Genomic DNA, 20254 nt, shown 5'->3' on the forward strand with positions numbered 1-20254 from the left:
GAATCTGTGGTTCTCAGGGGAGGACTCCATGATGGCCCCGCTTGTTCCCCCAGAGAATCCGTGGCTCTTGGGGAGGACTCCATGGTGTCCCCACTCCGCCTCCCTCAGAGAATCCGTGATTCTCAGGGGAGGACATGACAACGACCTCGCTCCTTCCCCATAGCCACCTGCTGTCTTGGCCATCTTCGTGTTAGACCTCACTGACCCCGCTCCGTGCAGTTTGCACTAGCTCAGGCCACTGCCGTGTGCTGGGCAGGTGCAGTGCTGCGCCCGATGGTGCAAAGCGCGTGAGCAGCCTCTCCACCAGCATGCCTGTGCCCCACCGCAATGCCCTCCACATCTCCACATGCCCTCCCAGCCTCGCATCTCACAGAGCCAACCCCAGGCTCTGTCACTGTTAGGCTCTCATCCCTGTCCTCCTCACCAGGACTGGACACTCGGTGGGACTCCAACCCCAGCCCTGCGGCCTCTTCACTGAGGGTCTGGGTGAGGCCCTCCATGGCGTTCATTCTGTTTCTTCCTTTGTGGAACAGACGCATGTGGGACATGAGTCATTTGGGGTCCATGCCATTAAATGGAGGACATTCCATCATCCCCCTTCTTCCCTCTTGACTTCTCTGCACCCTCTTTGCCCCATAGCTGCTCTGTATGGTTTTGAAACTGTATGAGTGGCCTGACTCTGTGGGCATGAGGACATAACGTTCAGTTCCCTTGGCCCCTGAGGCTGGGTGTCCATGGGCTGTGCTGTGAGGGGTGGGCAGGCAGGTGGGAAGCGCTGCCTCAGTCTCCCTCCTCGCCTCCCCTCTGAGACAGCTGGAGGTGTCGCGCTTCCACATTCCTTCCCAGCTAAACGTGCCGCCGCAACCAAGGGAAGCAGGCAAATGTGTGGCCGCGGGCACAGGGAGCCTCTCTGCCCGCCTGCTGGGACTTGCTCGAAGTATGTGTCAGTAATCCTGGCCCGCCTGGGGAGGAGGGGTGCAGCCGGGGCTCCAGGCAGGACTGTGGAACTCGCTGGGAAGACACAGGGCCCGGCAGCCGTCCTGGTGGCCCTTCTCCACCAGAGGCCTTTCTGGTTGGAATGTGCTCAACTCCCTGCGAGGTCTGGGACAGATGGACAGCATGTCATGAGAGCCCTTTAGAGAGGCACAGGGCCCTTCCTCCACCACTGGTTACAGGAAGGAGCAGACAGGCCCCAGAGGCCTCCATAGGCAGTTCGCACCATCGAGGGAGCCCAGTCCATGGAGCAGTCAGGCTCGGGCCGCTCCTTTTCCAAGAGGGGACAGACTGCTCCTGTCATGCAGGGCAGTCGTCATCTAAGAGGGGCCACGTGGGGCTCTGATGACAGAAAACAGAGACTCCAGACCTGCTGGGAAGGCTCACCAGAGCTCTAAGCCGGCCTAGGACAGGGGCATGGCTCTTGCCCAGGAGGCCAACTACAAGAGATGAGGATGTGCCAGAGGGTCCCAGGAGGGCTGCAGCCACTCTGAGGTGCAGATGTAACGTGTGATTCAAGCAGAGAGCAAGAAGGGTCTGATCTTCTCTGTGAGCCTCGGAGAGAATATGGTCCAGCCACCTTGGGTTAGTTGGAGAAACTGAGGCCCAGGAAAAGGAAGGACATAACAGCAAACAAACAGGCTAATAACAGAGCTGCCTGCCAGGCCTGGCCAATGCCACTGGCTTTGAGGACACCACAGTCTTTTTTATCTAGTTCTGCTATAACAGAAATATCACAAGTAGGTTGCTTTAACAAACAGAAATTTATTTTCTCACAGTTTAGGAGGCTAGAAGTCCAAATTCAGAAAGCCGGCTCTAGGGGAAGACTTTATCTCTGTTGGCTCTGGGAGAAAGTCCTTGTCTCTTCAGCTTCTGCTTCCTAATTCCTGGGACATCTCCATGTGTATTGGCATCTAGCTTACCCCATCTCTCCTCTGCTCACTTGTTAACTTCTTTTATATCTCAAAAGAGATTGACTCAAGACACACCCTGTGCTAATCCTGCCTCATTAACATAACAAAGACAATCCATTCCCAAACGGGATTATAACCACAGACATAGAGGTTAGAATTTACAACACATATTTTTGGGGGACATAATTCAATCCATAACATTCCATCCTTTGGCCCCCCAAAATCCATGTCCTTGCCACATGCAAAATGCATGCACCCATCACATCCTCCCAAAAGTCTTCAATCCACTCCAAGTCCAAAGTCTTATCCTCTGAATCATCTAAGTCAAATATGGGTGAGACTTTAGGCACATTCCATCCTGGGGCAAAAGTCCTCTTCATCTGGGAACCTGTGAAATGTAGATCCAAGTTATCTGTTTCCAAAGTACAATGGTGGAACAGGCACAGGGTAGACATTTCTATTACAAATGGGAGAAATTGGAAGGAAAGAAGGAATGACAGGCACCAAGAAAGTCCAAAACCCAGCAAAACAAATTATGTTAGCTTTTAAGGCTTGAAAATAATCCTCTCTTCTCTGAGACCATCTGAGCAATGGCCTCACCCTCCAGACTCTGGGTGTTGGCCATGCCCTCTGGATTCTGGGTAGAGGCCCCTTAGCCCTGGGCTTCAGCTCTGCCTTCCAGGCCTTCTGGGATAGCAACATTGTTCCCTTGGCTTTAGGTAGCCCCGTTCTCCTAGTTCATCTGAGTGGTGACCCCACCCCCTCAGCTCTGGTAGGCCCTGTTCTTCTGCCCCTTGGGCATGGCAGCCCCACCCCCTCAGCTTTGGGAAGCAGCCCCTTCCTCTGGCACACCTTAACAGCAGCCCCGCGCTTCAGAACCAAAGTGTCAAAGATTCAACTCTGAAACCGAGGAAGCTGTCGCTCCACCCTTTGAGATCCAGGAGACTGTGGCCCCACCCTTTGAAACCAAGAAGGCCTTGCTTCCCATGCTTCTTCCAACAGTTCTGCTGATTTCTGAGCTTCCCCAGGTGTAGTCCTTTTCTGTTCATGGAGAACAACAGATGTAGCTCCCTCCTATGGTCTGTTTCCTGCCTGTGGAATTCTAAGAGGCAGACAGTGTTCTTTCCTTTCGTTCTTTCTCTGTCCTCTCTAAGCTGATGCATTTTCTGCTGTAACAGTTGGTTAGATCCATCAGTCACAGGCTTAATCTCCTTAACAAAAGATTGGATAGTCATATCCTTGGTGAAAATTCTAGGACACATGTCCTTCGTTTGTACAACAGAATTTTCCAAATCTTTGAGTTCTGTTTTCGTTTTGCACAGTTAATTTTTAAGTCCATCTCTTTCCTCGCTCATTTTACTATAAGCAGCAAGGAGAAACCCCATGGCCCCTTTAAGATCTTGCTTAGAATTCTCATCAGCCAGATAGCCAAGTTCATCACTTACAAATTCTACCTTCCACCAAACATTTGAACATAATTCAGGCAAGTTATTTACCTCTGCATAAAAAGCATCACCCCTCCTCCATTGTCCAATCACATGTTCATCATTTTCTTTTAAAGTCTCACCAGAAGCACATTTAATGACCACATTTCTAGCAACATTCTGTTGCTGGCGCCATATATATTCTCTAAGATGATAGAAACTTTCTCTGTAGCTCTTCTCACTTTCTTCTGAGCCCTCACCAGAATTGCTTTTGACGTCCATAATTCTACCAACAGTCTCTTCAAGAAAATCTAGGCTTTTACCTATTAGGAAAAAAAAAAAAAAAGAAAACCCATGGCTGTTGAGTCAATCCTGACTCATGACTCATAGTGACCCTATAGGACACGGTAGAACTGTCCCATAGGGTTTCCAAGGAGTGCTTGGTGGATTCGAACTGCTGACCTTTTGGTTAACAGCTGTAGCTCTTAACTGCTACTCCACCAGAAGTTTCCAAAGGTATTTACTATTAGGCACTTTAAAACTCTTCCAGCCTCTACTCATTACCCAATTCCAAAACCACTTCCACATCTTAGGTGTCTGTTAGAGCAGCGCCCTACTCTTCCAATATCAAATTCTATCTTAGTTATCTAGTGCTGCTATAACAGAAATACCACAAGTGGGTTGCTTTAACAAACAGAAATTTATTTTCTCATCGTTTAGGAGGCCATAAATCCGAATTCAGGATGCCAGTGCTAGGGGAAGACTTTATCTCTCTGTCAGCTCTGGGGGAAGGTCATCGTCTCTTCAGCTTCTGCTTCCTGGTTCCTTGAAGATCTCCATGTGTCTTGGCATCTGTCTTACCCCATTTCCCCTCTGCTCACTTGTTTAATCTCTTTTATATCTCAAAAGAGATTGATTCAAGACACACCCTACACTAATCCTGCCTCATTAACATAACAAAGACAACCCATTCCCAAATGGGATTTTAACCACAAACATAGAGGTTAGGATTTATAACACATATTTTTGGGGGACGTAATTCAATCCTTAACAACAAAGGGCCACCCTCCCCACAGTGCTTCTCCTTCCTTGCCCAAACGAATTGCAGCCTGTCCTCCACAGTGCCTGCTTGCCCTGGAGGCAGCAGAAGACTTGCAGGGTCACAAGTGGCATGTGCAACACTGCCTGACAAGGAAACCATCTTGGAGGCCAGAAACCAAAACTCCACCAACCTAATAGGACAGGCCATGGAGCCCCCCAAGGCTCAGCTTCCTCATGCAAAGCAGTGTCTGATTAGATGCTCTTGGGATCATTCCTGACCTGGGACTCCATGGCTATACCAGGAGAAGGACTGGACACAGGCAACGGGGCAGAGGAGGGGCCAGCCTGTGTCCCAGCCCTTTGTCCTAGGGCCTCCCTCATGGAGAGCCGTTTAAGTCCCCCTGTCCGGCCACATGGTGATGCCACATAGTGACAGTAAAGTTCACGTGGGCGTCCAGGGAGAGACTGGGCACCCGACCTGGCCCTCCCTCCTTTCTCTGCATGTCCCAGCCAGCATCTCCTTCCATGCAGAGCAGAATGGTCTGGCTGGGCGCCCACCTTCCCTCAACAAGAGGGAAGAAAATCATTAGTGCTTCCAGGCTGAAGGTGTGGCTTCCAAAGGCATCAGCAGTCCCAGGCTGGGAGACCACATGGGGCCCGTTTCCAAAAACACACTCGTGCACGTTCTGAGTGAAGGTGGCAGCTCACCTTAAACACCAATCATTACCAAAAAACAACTGACGATAGCGTGCATGAAAACCTGGAAGGAAAGCACATCTGTGACTTGACCTGCTTCATACAAACACTTCCCTGTACCAGAGCCTTCCTTTTCTCCACACACTCGCCTTCTCAGAATGACAAAGCCACTGAGCACACCAGTATGGACTCTGCTGCCAAAGCCACTGCCACCCTCCAGCGGGCTCTGCATCTCCAGGTCTCCTCAGCACCCATTTCAGCACCCATACACACACCAGTGTGGATGTGCCCCTACCACGGGCCTCTCAGCTGCACGGACGCCCTTGAGGGAGGCCTCTCTAGACGAGGGGCGGTTAGCCCTCTCCTGCAGGGTAGCATAAAGGGGTGGGTGCCTTCTAGGAGCCTCCTCCCCTGTTGGGCTGCCAGCCCGAGGAGAAGTGAGTAGATTCCTCATCGGGTGACTCAGGGCAGCCAGGTGCAGCAGTGAGGGGAAGGGGTGAGGCAAGGTGGGTCGGGCCCTCCCGCCCCTGCTGCTCCCCAAGGCTCAGGGCATGTTAGCACCCTCCCACCTGGCTTTTCCCTGGGGCCAAGAGAAGAGCAAGGAGCACACCCAGGGCTTTGGCCAAGGTACACCTGGGCAGGAGCGGCTCCTCCCTGAGCTCCCTGCCTGCTGGAACACTCCATGGTGGTGACAATGAGGAAGAGGAGGAGGAGGCCCATGAGGCCATCTCCAGAAGCCAACAGCTTTCCAAACGGGAGGGCCTGTGGGTTCCTGTGTCACCCTGGCAGGGGTCAGGGCCTCGCCGTGACTAAGAGAGAGGGAATTGGTGCGTGTTGAATGAACAATGGCTGACTTGGAATTCCCCCACCTGAAGCGGGCTGTGCGCCTGGTGCTGTGCTGCGCCCAGCGTTCCCGCCTGCACCACCACTCATTTGTGAAGGGCTAAAAAGGCCCTTCCTCTTCCTCTCTGGACACCAGTTTGCACACCTGTAAAGCATGTGAAGGAGAGAGGTTGGAGAAAGCATTTGAAACCGCAGGGATCCAGGTGAGAATGGGGGCAGGCTCCTGGAGGCTTAGTGAGGAGCTGGGTCTGTGTTTGCCCCCCAGGACCTCCCCCGCAGGGCACTGGTGCAGGCGAGGGTGCCTGCTGACAGCCCTTCATGGTGCTCGCCGTCGCCCAGCCCCTTCTTCGAGCCAGACAGCTCCCCTTTCAGTCTGTGTCTCTTCTGGAATGTTCCACTCACGCTTCCTCCTTCTGCTAATTGACGGCTCCAGAGGTGCGACGACGTGGGGTTCCTGACATCCCGGGATGATTGCACTCGTCATTGACTTCCCGGGACCAGTCCAGGAGCGGGGAGGGCCCTCAGTGCCCCCATGAACACAGGTACAAACTGCAGCCCGGCTCCTGGCCCTGACTCACGGTGATGTGGCGCAACTCCCTTCTATGGCTCTAACGCTCTAAACCCACACAGTGGAAGAGCAGCCCTCACCCTTCTGCTGGCTGGAAGCTTCAGGAAGCTGTGGGGTCCCAGGACCAGGAACTGGAGGACAACCCTTGACTGCCACACTAAGGGGCTTGGGCTTTAAGAAGCCGTTCAAAGCTCCTCATCCACAGGGTGACACTGAAGTCCTAGGATGTCCAAACCGGAAGCAGCCCTGGCGGTCCTAGAATCCAGTGCTTCTTAAACAGGAGTGAGCTTCCGAATCCCTGGAGGGCTTGTTGAGACTCGGCCTGATCCGCCCCCAGTGTCTGACTCAGCCGCTCTGGGTGGGGCCCAAGAACATGCATTTCTAGCAAGTCCCCTGGTGCTGCTGCTACTGGCCCGGAGACCCCAACTTGAGAACCCTACTCTAGGCAAGTGACCTCAAATATTAGCTGGGTAAACTGAGGCTCAGAGAGTTCTGAGGCAGCAGGCAAAGTCAACCAATAAGGTGGCGATGCCCATCCGTGACGACCGTGCTGGTTAGCTGTGGGTCACTTCCCATGCCCCCTTCAATGGTCTTTCTGTGCTGGAAACGGTGTGTATAGGACTAGGGGGCATCTGTAATGTTCCATGTCTTTAGATGAGTGGTGGTTGCACAGGTTTTGCTGTATTACCATAGTCTATATCTTACCCGTTTTCATACGTTGTTTTGTATGCACTGGTATTTAATAGGAGCCCTGATGGTGCAGTGGTTAAGAGCTTGGCCGCTCCTTGGAAACCCTATTTGGCAGTTCTCCTCTGTCCTATAGGGTTGCTATGAGTTAGAATCGACTCGATGGCAATGGGTTTCGGTGGTTTTTTTGGTATTTAATAAATTCCAAGGGCATCCTAGCACACTGGAAAGGGGAGGGCCTTTGGAGGCAGACGGTGCTGGGCCCTTGCTCTGGGCATGAACGTGCTGACCTTCGCATTTCCTTCCACTCCAAGCCTCAGCTCCTCATCTGTGCAGTTCACATGGCTGGGTGGGTTCGAGGGCGGCACAGAACAGCCCAGGCCTGTCTGCAGCCCAGTAAACAAGGTCATCGTGAGACTGCCCCTATTGTCACGAGGACCACTGGGCGGTGGGTGGGCGAAGCGCCGGGGGGGACCAGGAAGGGTCTTCACAGAGCTGGTGGCAGCTGGAGGTGGGAGCAGTGACCAAGGAGTTTTGAAGGAGGAAATAATTAGCTTTAGCAAGAGATCGCGTTCAGAGGAGGGCACGTGGGTGCCGTGGGAGGAGAGGTGCTGTCCACAGGCGGTGGTGATGGGGTGGTGAGGGTGGTGGTGGCAGCAATCCTCAGAGGTCACGCATTGAGGGCCACCAGCTCAAGGAGGCAGCATTCCCTCAGGCGCCCCTTTCTCTCCCTAGAAGATTCTGGCCTCTGGAACTCAGGGGAGGGAGGGAAAAACCAGTGTGGGCAGAAGAGAAAGGAGATGGGGAATCCCTTAGTTTCCTGCTGCTGTGTAACAAATCACAAACGCAGCGCCTTAAAACCACATCCATTTATCAGCTCACAGTTCTGTAGATCGGAAGTTCCGTAGTTCTGAGCTCAGCTGGTTCTCTGCTCAGGGTCTCAACACCTGGAGGTGCCGGGGAGAACCTGCTTCCAACCGCATTGCCCCTTGTTAAGGGAATCCAGTTCCCTGCTATCACCCGGGCCTCGCTCAGCTCGTAGAGGCCGTGTCTGCTGCTATGATGCCGCCCCCTCCAAGCCCTCCTCACACTTTGGATCTGCTGGACTGCCTCTTCTGCTACAGGCAGAAAGCTCTGCTTTTAAAGCACACGTGATTAGATTAGCTCAATGTCGACTGACTAGTGACCTTGTTACGGCTGATTTCACCAGTGTTTCCACGAATGTCCTGCTCCTGGTCCAAGAGCCAGGCCAGGACCCCGAGTCCCGTTTGGTGTAACTGTATTCTGTGCACGTACAATCTTTGTTCTGGGTGTGCGTCCGAGTGCACTGGGAGGTGCCAACAGTGGGATGAGGACCCTAAGGCCACACTGAAGTGGTACTTTCAGGTGAGGGACACCTGGAGGTGCTGCAGGCCTCACCCTTCATCCAGCCCAGCCGTCATCCAGCATTTGGCTTCCAGGGCAAAAGGCTGCAGGTCTGGCCTGGAATCAGTGCCACTGCCCAGTGCAGCCCCTGCTGTCGGGAAGACTCCCACCCCTCGCCTCTCCTCCTGGGCTCCCCAGCCCCAGCCCAGCTCTCGCCCCCTTCCTCCCAGAAAGACGTGGGAGAAAGGAATTACACATTGCGGTTTTCCAACTATCGATTATTTTGGGTCATCTACCTCGGATTGGAGCCCTGGTGGCGTAATGGTTAAGAGCTTGGCTGCTAACCAAAAGGTCAGCAGTTTGAATCCACCAGCCTCTCCCTGGAAACCCTACGGGGGAATTCTACTCTGTTGTATAGGGTCGCTATGAGTTGGAATTGACTCGACGGCCACGGGTATGGTATGGGTACCTCGGATTAGAAATGTGGATCCTGGCAGGGGTGAGGAGTGTGTGACTAGTTTGGATACTTTCCTGTATTTTAATGACACTTCAAGGCCCACCGAAGCCCCCTGGTCCTTCCCACAACACGCGGCCCTCTGCCTCTCCTTGTCCCGCTGGCTGTGAGCGTCCCCATCCAACCTGGCCAGTCTGCATTGTCCAGGCCCTCTCAGTCACTGGGCTCTCAAAAGGAGATGTCTTTCTGGAAGCAGTTAAAGGAACTGAAGGGGTCCTCGGGTCCAGAGAGGCAGGAGCTGCACCAGGGTGGTGCCCGAGCCCAGAAGGGTGAGAGAGAGGGGTCCTGTGGGTGCCAGTGAGGCCCGGACAGCTGGAGCCATCTGGCTGTGCTGCTGGAACCCTGGCAGCGCTTGGGCGGTGGCGTGCCAGGGCCTGTCCTGGAGGAGGCCTGGGGCAGGGAGAGGGGGCTGTGGGCCGTCGCACTGACTCAGCACACTGCAGAGGCGCTCAGGCGTAGGGGAGACAGAGCTGGGAGCGCCCCTCTGCTGCCCTGGAGTGCAGGCCTAGGGCTATAGGAGAAGGGTGAGGACAAGACCCTCTGCCCTCACTCTGGCCTGGGCAAGACAGGAAGTGAGAAGGAGGCATGAACTCTGTGCTCTCTGCAGGAGGCTGGCTTCTCAGGTGGGCAGAGGGGCTTCTTCGCTAAATTGTCCCCCCGCCCCCACCCCACAGAGTGAGCCCAGCCTTGGAGGCATCAGCCGTGGGGATGGGCACCTTGAAAAGGGCCACGTCGCTGGGCCATTTCCTTCTAGGCCAGCGAGAGGCGGAGTCAGAATCGGGGTGAGAAGCTCAGGCACCAAGTCTTTCTGCCTAAACCAAGCCCCCTCCTTCCTTTCCCCTTGTTCTGAGGCTCCAAACAAACTAGCACATTTAATCAGCCAAGTGAAATCAACTCGAGGGGATGTCCTTCTTAGGGTGCTCCCTTGCCCCCTGCCCCAGCTGTGGCCCAACTGTGGCAACAGAGAAGGAGGGAGTGACCCGTGGCCTCAGAGCCACCTTCTCAGAAGTGCTCCGAGACCACCGCCATGACTTGCAAATCTGTTCCCGACATTTCATCATAAAATTATTTTCAAACATACAGAAAAAATGAAAGAAGCTTACAGTGAATACTGGGTACCCGTCTAACCACCCCTCTATCCACCCATCCATCCGTCTTGCTTTTACACACTCCAGAGCTTTGCAAGCATCAGTCCACATCACCCCTAAAAACCTGCATGCACCTTGTTAACCATGTTCAGCGTTTGTGTGCAGTGATTTGCACACATCTTCTGTGGAGTGTCAAGGCTAGAGCTGGTGAGTGGAGTGGAGGAGCCTGAGCGTGGCAGGACGCTGCACCTGGGACAACCAACCTGTCCTGGTTTAACACCTGAAGCCCCTTCAGTCCTGGGCAAACGGGGACAGCTGGTCACCTCAGCCTCACCCCCGCACTGGCCCCTGCGGTGCCTCTCCTGGGGTCCCAGGCAGCTCTAAGAGCAGAGTTTGAAAACTACCAGCCTGACCTCCCCAGCTCCTTGGCCTGGCGTCCATCAGGGTCCTGCAGAGCCTGGCCGCAGCAGCCTTTCTAGGTCTGAGGCCGAAGGAGCCGGATGGGCAGCCAACCAGGCCAGCCAGAGGGACATGGGAAGCCCCAGGAAAGCTGCTGTACTAGCCTGAACCAAAGTCTCACTTTCCCACCCGACCAGCTCCAGCCCATTTTTCCAGCCACTCGCCCGCTACTCATTCCTCAGGGACCCTCCCTCACGTGCTTCTCCACTCAGAGAGCATCCTCCAAACTCCTCGGCTGGCTGGCACGGGTGGAGACCCCAAGAGGAAGAGGCCCCTAATTCAAATGACATCAAATCAGGGGCCAAGTCACAGTCTCGAGGGGGAAAGCTGGGGAGGGTGTGCTCTGGGGTTCGCTGTGCAGAGCTGTCCCCCACGACGCCCACTCCATCCTCCCAAAGCCCTGCAGTAGAGCCTACACCCTACAGGTGTCAGCTGTGCCCTGAGCATTCACAGGGAGCTGGGCCCGTGATGAATAAGGCTGAGTCCAGGGACTTGTGTCCAGGCGGAGAGAGACTCACTCTGCAGACACAGGAGGCTGCAGTGCGAAGGGCTCAGATGGCATCAAAGCGAGGAGGCAGGGCGGTGTGGTTGCACACAGATGGTGCCTGAGTCTATGAGAATGGACCAGAGTCTCCAAGAGAAGGAAAAAACAAGCAAGGACCAACCCAGCAAAGGAGCAGAAAGCAGACATCTAGGGAGGGTGGCAGGAGTCGGGTGAGAATGCCACCACCCAGCCATGCAGGCTGAGCCGTTTCACAGGTGTGAATGGCCACCAGGCAGTCCCTAGAGACATGGCCAGGAGCGCAGCAGAGAAGCCAAACGAGGGGTTCAACAGCAACTGGAGGGCGGTGATTCTCTTGAAATGTTTAGCAATGAAAGCACAGATAAATGGGGATTAGCTGGAAGGAGAATTGGGATCTAAGGGGGCAGCACTTTGCTCTCTGTGTTGTAAAGTCACGGCCACGTGCTGTGCACATGTGGGCGCTGGTAGCTGGCCCGGTGAGAGACAGAGCCCAGGTGGGGCTGGCCCTTTAAGAACCAGGAGGGAAGGAGGAGAAGCAGGGGTGGGGCCGGCAGGCCTGAGGGAGACAGCCCCTGAGGTTTCTGGGTTTTGTCAAACGACAAATGGGCAAGGCTGTTGACCAGGAGCACAGTTTGTTGTGGTCGCTGTCAAGGAGTATCCGACTCATGACGACTTTACGTAAAACAGAGGGAAAGTTGCCCGATCCTGCGCCATCCTCACGATCGTTGGTATGTTTGAGTCCATTGTCGTGGCTATTGCGTGCCTTCCGACCTGGGGGGCTCATCTTCCAGCTCTATACTGGATAATATTCTGTTGTGCTCCACCCTGGTGGCGCAGTGGTTAAGCATTTGGCTGCTAACCAAAAGGCTGGCAGTTCAAATCCACCAGCCACTCCTTGGAAACCTTACGAGGCAGATCTCCTCTGTCCTACAGGGTCGCTATGAGTCAGAATCAACTCGACGGCAATGAGTTTGGTTTTGATGGGTTTTTTGGTGTTCCGTAAGGTTTTTGCGGTACACGCACAGGTTGTTCAAACAATACAGATTTATTATCGTGGTGCACACAGGTTGTCACTAATACGGATCCCTCATAAATATCATGTCCGTCCAATCAGAGCCAGAACACAGGAGATGCCCCCAGAGCATTAACACTTGGAAAGTAGAGAGCAAACAACTAAATCAATGCTGACTCTTAACAGTTTCATGACAGAAGGCTGGTGTTTACTCTTACATCACTGGGCGGCCACGTCTTAGGTGTCAGCAGGTGCACCGTGGTTTCGATGCTGGGTTCATGTCCCCAGCTCAGCTCAGCGTGGCTGCGCTCGCTCTCTTTCTCTCTGTGGGCAGGCCTCTGCACAAGGTGTCCCGCATCTCTGCTGGGAGACCCCTTTGCCCTCTGGCCAGGAGTCCTGCACTTCAGGTGGGGTTTCTGCCCTGCCCAGGCCCTCTCGTGGTCTCTGCTGTTTCTGGCGCCCTCACGGCCCTAAGTCCATGACAGTTCTCAGCCCACTTCCCCCACATAGCTCTGCTGCCACCTGTTCAGCAGACTCCAGCGTCTGCTTTCTCTGCCCTGCTGCTGTTTCTCCTGGCTCTGCACTCTTACTGGGTCCAGGGTTTCTGCTGGATTGGTGACAGTCTCTTCTGAAGAAGGTCCGATCTCTTATCCCCCAAGGCTGACGTCTCCATACTGGGACCAGGATGGGGGCTGGTGGGGGCGCTGTTCTTCAGTACAGAGCTTCCACATCCCTGTGAGAGGTGCTCACCCCTCTTCCAAGAGCAGAATGTTCGAGCTCTCCACCCCGGGAAGCTCCCGGGATGCTGTCTTCCCAGGCTCTTAACAGCCTAACCCTGGGGCCTCCTGGGGCTTAGTCCGCATCATCCACTGGGTGATCCTTCTTAGTCTGCTCAGTCCCTACTACCTGACCTCAGGTGTGGTTCTGCTCTCACAGCCAGGACCACAGGGCTACATCGTCCACTGCAAAGGGGTGCCATACCTCGCAGTTTTCATTGGCTAGTTATCAGAAGTAGATCACCAGGCCTTTCCCCCTCATCTGGTTTAGTCCAGAAACTCCACTGAAACCTGTCCACCATGGATGACCCTGCTGGTATTTGAAATTCCGGTGGCATAGCTTCCAGCATCACAGCAACATGCAAGCCACCTCTGACAGACGGGTGGTGGAGAAGCATGGTAGAGGAGACTCAAAGGAAGCCTCTGGTCTCTCTCAGCTCCCCTGGCCGTCTTTCCTTCCAGTGTCCTCCTGCCTGCCCAGGTCCTCTCCCCACTGGGTCCCCCCATCTCCTCCCACCCAGGTCCTCTCCCCACTGGGTCCCCCTATCTCCTCCCACCCAGGTGCTCTCCCCACTGGGTCCCCCCATCTCCTCCCACCCAGGTCCTCTCCCCGCTGGGTCCCCCCATCTCCTCCCACCCAGGTCCTCTCCCCGATGGGTCCCCCCATCTCCTCCCACCCCGGTACTCTCCCCGATGGGTCCCCCCATCTCCTCCCACCCATGTCCTCACTCCACTGGGTCTCCCCATCTCCTCCCACCCAGGTCCTCTCCCTGCTGGGCCCCTTTATCTCTCCCAACCTGGTCCTCTCCCTGCTGGTCCCCCCATTTTCTCCTGCCTGGAGGCCTGTCTCTCACACTGTGGACCTCAGCCAGGTGCCTCTGTTTCTGGGCTTGTTCACCAAGGCCTGAGCAGGGCCTTCCCCTCCAGAGGGAGGTTCCCTCTGTTGAACCACTGAAAACTCAGCCCCTGAGTGAGTGCAAGGGGCCCTGAGAGATGGCAGACACGGTCATGGCCGTCTCCAGTCAGAGGGTGGACACGGGAGCCACCCCATGCAGTACAGGTCACAAAGAGCGAGGGACAGAAACATGGGGGCACTTCCTATGGGGGAGCTTCAAAGAGAGAGAGAAGCACAGTGGGCAGTCTGCGTGGGGAAGGGCGTTCACACAGCTGTGTTGGCGCTTGCTAACACCAAATATCAGGGCCTGCAGTGCTGTTGGCCACCCGCGTGGGAGGAACCCGGGAAGGTCAGACCTGGCTTGGCCTCAGTCCTTCACAGGCGCTCCAGCAATGCGTGAATGAACCACAAGCAAGCTCTTGTAGTTGCACACCATATGAGGGAAGGAGATTCTAGGCTGGGACATGGACTCCTGCCGGTTTGTGGGCTTGTGGAGGCTGCATGGAGGACAGATGGGGCAGCATGCACAGCATTGGAATGGAGAGGTGACAATTCAGGACAGTGTGACCTCCAGGACATGGATGTGTGAGGGACCCTGAGGGATGCCAGGGTCTGGTATGGAGGTTTCGGTGCTTGGCCCAGGATCAGGGATGCAGGAGGAGGGTGAGCAGCCCCTGGAAGGAGGGGCTGTGCTCCCTTGGGTACGCTGAGGGCAAGCAGCCTGTGGACGTTCCGGACGGCCAAAATGATATGGCCTGTGTCTCAGTCATCTATCGCTGCTCTAACAGAAATACCACAAGTGGATGGCTTTTAACAAGAGAAGTTTATTCTCTCACAGTCCAGTAGGCTACAAGTCCAAATTCAGGGCGTCAGCTCCAGGAGAAGGCTTTCTGTCTCTTTCGGCTCTGGAGGAAAGTCCTTGTGATACATCAGTCTTCCCTTGGTCTGGGAGCATCTCAGTGCAGGAACCTCTGGTCCAAAGGACGGACGCACTCTGCTCCCGGCACTGCTTTCTTGGTGGTATGAGGTTCCCATGTGTCTCTGCTTGCTTCTCTCTTTTATATCTCAAAAGAGATTGGATTAAGACACTATCTAATCTTGTAAACCTCATCAGTATAACCTCATCACAGTGATAGAATGTACATCACATAAGGAGATCACACATAACCTCATCATAGTGATAGAGTTTACAACATATAAGGAAATCACATCAGATTACACAATCATACAATACTGGGAATCATGACCCAGCCAAGTTGATAGATATTTTTGGGGGACACAATTCAATCCATGACAGCCTGTCTAGCAAGAGTGGAAAGACATGGGGTATAGAGGACACCAGTGTTGGATATTCACGTTGGGAACTTCTTGGGAATGTACCCATTTCCCTTCCCATTTGCATTTGTCCTTTCAGGATTGGCAGGGGAGGGAGTTGTGCAGGCAGAGTCCAGTAAGTGCTGTAGAGGGGAGGCCAAGAGGAGCAGGACTCAGGGCAGCTACAAGGAAGTGAGGGCTTCTGGCATGATGTTCAGGATGAGAGGTTGACGTGATCTAAGGAGCAAAGGCCCTTCACAGAGGGACTAGTGGAGGCAGAGGCGGGAAAACGAGGTGAGAGGCAGGTATGCTGGAGCACAAGAGCCTGCGGATATGAAAGGAGAACCAGCTGGGAAGCAGCGCTGTCAGCTAGAACTTTCTGCAATGATGCAATGTTCTCTCTGCAGCCACCAGCCATTCCAGGGTCCACAGTGTTTGGGCTTCATGCTTCAAGCTGAGGCAGCCTCTGAAGGTTTTTGAGACAGAAGATGGAAAGGTGATGGGATTTAGTTTGTATTACTAGAAGGTAGGTTTGTTTTTCTGAGACTGAAGGACAACAATTCACCGTTTCCTACTGCTCTCACTGCAATAGAGAGAACTGGAACTCAGAACAGGACTTACTGAACATCAGTATCCTAACACGTGTGCAGGTTACCGAGGAGCACAGAAGTTTTTCTCCCACCCTTTTGATAGGTATTCAATCCTCCCAGAGGGAGAGGATGTGCTGAATATGATTAACCCCTGGGGGATTATAGCTGAGGCATCAGTAAGGCTACCGTGCCATGGTTTCCCCACCAAACAAAGGATGGAGAAACAGGCTTTCCCTCCTGGAGTCCACAGGAGAAAGCCACCAGGTAAGCACTGCGCCTTCCTCCAGGTCCACGTCAGAGACAGGATGAGTGAGTGGCCAGGAGACCACTCCAGGCCCGGCCACACTGGGCAGTCAGAGAGATGGAGGGCGATCAGGGTGTCTGAGGAGGAAGAGGAGAGAAAGTGGGTACTTTCCTCCCTGAGAAGAGCAGTCAAGGCTGAGACACCTGAATAATCTTGGTTGGAATCTGTTTACCTCTCTGTGGAAGCAGGTGCAACCGGATTTCTGGTGGTGCAGTGATTAAGAGCTCAGTCTGCTAACCAAAAAGGTTGGCAATTCAAATCCACCAGTCACTCCTTGGAAATCCTATGGGGCAGTTCTACTCTGTCTGCTGAGTCAGAATCGACTGAAAGCCAACAGATTTGGTTTTTTTTTTTTTTTTGGTTTTGCTCAGAAGCCACAGGATGCTGTTCCCCTCAAACTCATTACCCACTCAGCTATCTCTTTGTATGTCTGGATCTTCTCCCAGCACCATCCTGAGGTCACAGAGAGCCCTGCAGACCCTTTCTGATACCAGTAGTTTCCTCCAAACAGAAGATGAGAGTCAGGCTTCCCCAGCTCAGCCTGAAAAGCAGCTTCAGCCACTCCATCACTTACACAGAGCATCCACCAATAGGTGTGCTAAGCATTGAAATGGAAAAGAAGAGCTCTGTCACAAAGAGCTCACTGTCCTACTGTGGGAGATAGACATATCAATAGGCTGTCATAACCACGAGTCGCTGTCAGATTGCTTAAAAGCATTGACAGGCAGTCATAACCATGTAACGCCCATGGGACAGGGTAGGCATGTTGACAGCCTTCATAACCATGTGTCACCTGTGGAACTGGGAAGACTTGCTGACGGGCAGTCATAACAATATGTCACTGCTGGGTTGAGTACACTCATCAACAGATGGTTGTAATCACATACCACCTGTCATATGGGGTAGACACATTGACAGGAGGTCATAACCCCATATCACCTGTCAGATTGGGTAGACACATCATCAGGTAGTCATAACCATGAAGCACCATCCGATTGGGTAGACACATTAATAGGTGGTCATAACAATATAAACAATATGTCACCTGTCAGACTGAGTAAACATGTCGATAGGCAGTGATAACGATGTTATCTGTCAGACTGAGTAGGTATGTTGACAGGCAATTGTAACAATGTGTCTTCCTGTTGCATTGGGTAGACACATAGACAAGTGGTCATAACCACATGTCACCTGTCAGATTGGGTACACACATCAACAGGCATTCATAACAATATATCACCTGTCAGATTGGGCAGATGCATCAACAGGTAGTCATGACAAAATGTCACCTGTAAGACTGGGTAGACGTATTGACAGGTGGTTGTAGCCATGCATTATCTATCAGAATGGGTAGACACACTGACAGGTGGTGGTAACCATGCGCCATCCATCAGATTGGGTAGATGTATCAACAGGTGGTTGTAACAATATGTCACCTGTCAGACTGGGTAGACATGTTGACAGGTGGTTATAGCCGTACATCATCTATCAGAATGGGTGGACACACTGACAGGTGGTGGTAACCATGCATCATCCATCAGATTGGGTAGATGCATCAACAGGTGGTTGTAACAATATGTCACCTGTCAGATTGTGTAGATGCATCTACAGGTGGTCATAACAACAGGTCATCTGTCGGATTGGGTAAGTGACTCAACAGGCGATCATAATAATATGTCGTTTGTCAGATTGGGTAGACATATTGACAGATAGTTATAGCTGTGCATCATCTGTCAGAATGGGTAGACACGTTGACAGGCAGTCATGACCTTGCATCACTGTCATACAGGGTAGACACATTGACAGGTTGTTGTAACCAAGCATCGCCCATTAGATTGGGTGTATACAAGGACAGGTAGTTATAACATTATGTCACCTGTTGGACTGGATAGACTTGTCTACAGATGGTCATAACAATATGTCACTTTTGGATTGGATAGCCTCCTTGACAGGCGGTCATAACGATATGTCACTTGTTGGATTGGGTAGACACATCACCTCTGGCATGTGGTCATACACTGTGTCTCCCTACCGAATAGGATAGACACACGGACAAGCAGTTGTTACCTCTCTTCACCTGTTGGCTTGAGTATACACGTCAATAGGCTGTTGTAACCATGCAGATTAATTGTAACCATCAGATTAAGTAGACACATTGACTGGTGGACGTAGGTATGGGTCACCTGTCAGATTAGGTAGACACATTGACAGGTGGTGGTAACCATGCATCATCTATCAGATTGGGTAGATGCATTAACAGCCAGTCATAACAATAGGTCACCTGTCAGATTGGTAGGTGAATCAACTGGCGATTGTAATAATACATCACTTGTCAGATTGTGTAGACATATTGACAGGTGGTTGTAGCCATGTGTCTTAGTCATCACCTGTCAGAATAGGGAGACATGTCGACAGGCAGCGTAACCACCCATCACTGTCTTATAGGGTAGACACTTAGACAGGTGGTGCTAACCGTGCGTCACCCATCAGGATGTGTGGACAGATACATCCACAGGCAATCATAACCATACGGCACCATTGGAATGGCAGCATTTCTTAGTTGTATAATGGGCATTGTTGTCAAGGAGTCGGTAAACAACACTCTCGTATACCACCCTTGAGAGGAGAATTCGGCAACATCTATTTAAATGTAAGAGGCCATAACTTTTGACCTAGCAATTCTCCTGTTAGGAACTCAGCCTTGCAGTCAATTACCAATTATGGACACAGAGATGCATGGAGATGTTTGGAATTTTGAAAAAGTTTTCAAACCTGGAAACAACCCAAAAGTTCTCCTACATTAAATGTGTTAAAGAAATTTTGGTCTATCCATCCATTGGACCATGATGCAGCTGTTACAAAGGACGGGAGATGAGGTAGAGAGGCAGCCGCCACAGTGAGCGGGTGTCCCTCCCAGTGGGTGGTGCGCGTTTGCAGAGCCGTTTGTCTAGTGTGGGCTGTGCACGCAGCGTTCCCGGCTTCCTGCAGAAGATGACACAAGAGGCTCCTTTAGGAGCCGGGGAGCAAGGGGACAGTCACATGCTTACCAATCATCTTATTTCTTTCTGAACGGTTCAAATTTTACGATGTATACTTATAACACTTATTGTTTACAGTAAACACTAAAATATCCAGTGATGAAAGATTATTCCCTTTTGATTTTTTGGTCATTTTAATTAATTTAAATGTCAATAGGCACATGTGGCTAGTGGTAACCGTTTACAAAGCACTGCCTGAGAAAGATTCCCTCGTGCCATTTTCTAGTCAGTCCTTATCCTCTGGAGGTGACCAGGGTCCTGATGCCTGTCCCATAGATGGGCTGTGCCTGCTGTGGTCTGATACCAGTGGGATCACTGAGCGTGGGCTCTTCCGGGTCCAGCTTCTTTCCCTCAGCAAAACGTCAGGAGAGTCATCCATGACATTGCCTGGATCAGTAACTCGTTTCTTTTTATTTCTGAGTAGCATTGCACTACACAAGCATCGCACTGAGTAGCATCGTGTCTGACTTCTTTCACTTAGCATGATGTTTTCAAGGTCTGTCCGTGTTGTAGGATGTTATCAGTCCTTCATTCTTTCTTATGGCTGAGTAACAGTCCACGGTATGATTATATCAATATTGGTTTATCCACTCTCCTATTAATGGATGTTTGGGCAGTTACCACCTTCTTTGCTCTCCTGTGTAAAGCTCAGGGACCATTCTTGAACACGTCTTATTGTGGACATATGTTCTTAGATCTTTGGGGTACGTAACCAGATGTGGGCTTTCTGGCTCACGTGGACAGCTCGAGTTCAGCAGTGATCTTTGTCTGTGTGATTCAGCTTCGCTGTGCCCCGGTCACTGCCCCCCACCCTGGGACACCAGCCCTCCTCCCCTTCTATTCCAGAGCCAGCAGTGCACCTCCTCCAAGCAGCCTCCCTCGCTGACGTGGCCCAGCCTCCTCTTGGCCCCACCCTGAGGCCCCTCAGCAACCGCCACCACACTGTGTTCCTGGGTTCTATTCTCTGCGTTCCCAAGTAGCTTCAGGGTTCTACTGCATCAACCCCGCTATGGACAGGGTCCCTGCCAGGGTGCAGAGAAGTCGTGCAGGCCTTCAGCATCTCTTCAATTTATTTCCTGCCACTTTATGTTGCACATATGGACATTCTGTTTTATGCTAAGTCTCGGGTCATTTGCGTACGGTACAGGATAGGGACAGCGGTCCTGGCTTCTCCTTAATGGCAGAAGCTACGTCTTACCCCTCGAATGCA

At 52.6% G+C, this 20254-nt stretch overlaps 1 protein-coding gene across 1 annotated transcript in view; it reads left to right on the top strand.

Moving 5' to 3' along the window:
• The window catches only part of WNT3A (Wnt family member 3A), an 86988-nt gene that overhangs the window by 6962 nt on the left and 59772 nt on the right, over positions 1-20254 (top strand). The gene's annotated exons all lie outside the window — the stretch shown is intronic.

This window comes from Trichechus manatus, unplaced genomic scaffold (genome assembly GCF_000243295.1).
Source record: "Trichechus manatus latirostris isolate Lorelei unplaced genomic scaffold, TriManLat1.0 scaffold00128, whole genome shotgun sequence".
Classification (NCBI taxonomy): domain Eukaryota; kingdom Metazoa; phylum Chordata; class Mammalia; order Sirenia; family Trichechidae; genus Trichechus; species Trichechus manatus.